The sequence below is a fragment of the Aulonocara stuartgranti genome (assembly GCF_965226115.1).
Source record: "Aulonocara stuartgranti genome assembly, chromosome: 22".
Taxonomy (NCBI): domain Eukaryota; kingdom Metazoa; phylum Chordata; class Actinopteri; order Cichliformes; family Cichlidae; genus Aulonocara; species Aulonocara stuartgranti.
The window spans coordinates 32,331,434-32,332,500 of NC_138957.1; positions in this window are offsets into that span (position 1 = coordinate 32,331,434).

Here is a 1,067-nt window from a genome sequence, read left to right on the forward strand (position 1 = left end):
CATGGAGTGTCTCCAAATGTACCTGATTGCATTGCTGGCATCTAGCTTTCAGGTAGCATTGCGCCTCTGGATGGTCCCTTCCACATCTCCAGCACCGCTTGCCTTTCTGAATCCAAGACAACTTCTGCTCTATAATGAGCTTCTTGAAATCTGTGCACTGATTGAAATAGTGCTGAAGATTATTACAGAAGGGGCAGAATTTCTTTGGCTTCCCCAATTTGGAAACTGGACGTGATGCCTGTTTTGGTGGCTCTGGGCCTTTAGCAGGAGGGTCATAGCCCAATAAGACGGTTGTGGTTGCCGCTGCAGATCTCTGCTTGGGTCTGGCACCCTTCCCACGATCCACACGTGGCTCTCGAGGTTGCTGAGGATGATGGAAATACACATCATCATCATCTTGGATGCGGACTTCATATTCAAGCCACTCTGCCAAATCTGCTAAGGTTGGGATGGGTGTCTGAAGAGGATTGATGAACCGCTTAAACTGCGCTCGAAGACTGTGTGGCAGTTTGGACAGCAGTCTGGTGACGTGTGACCCACACTCTAGTTCTGCTCTCCCCTCTTTCCCAAGCTGTTCTAACATTCCCACGAGAGCCCTCACTTTCAGGGCGAAAAGACGGAACGCTCGGCTGTCACCACTTCGTACCGGAGACTCTGACAACACGTCAGTGATCCGCTGCAGGGCAAGTTTGTGAGGTTGACCATACAGCTCTATCAGGGATGACATGGTCTGGCTGTATGGATAGCGACTATTGCTGTAGGAATCGGCAATAAGGAGGGCGTCTTCCAACTTGAGGTGATCGACTAGGATCTGGTACTTGAAACGTTCAGTTGCATCGTGAGGCAGGATATTGTCATGGGCCATTCGCAAACGAGCGAACTGGCTGGGGTCATCAGACGTGAAGTATGGAATGTGTGGTGTTGGTCCCCGGTACACGGTCTCTGTACTTGGTAGAGGTTCGTGCTGACCATATTTCCTCCAGGCTTTGGAATCAGTTGGCGGCCAGCGAGGCGGGTCCCCAGTCATCTCCCGGAAGCTGTCTGGTTGTTGGCGCTGAAAGGTGTAT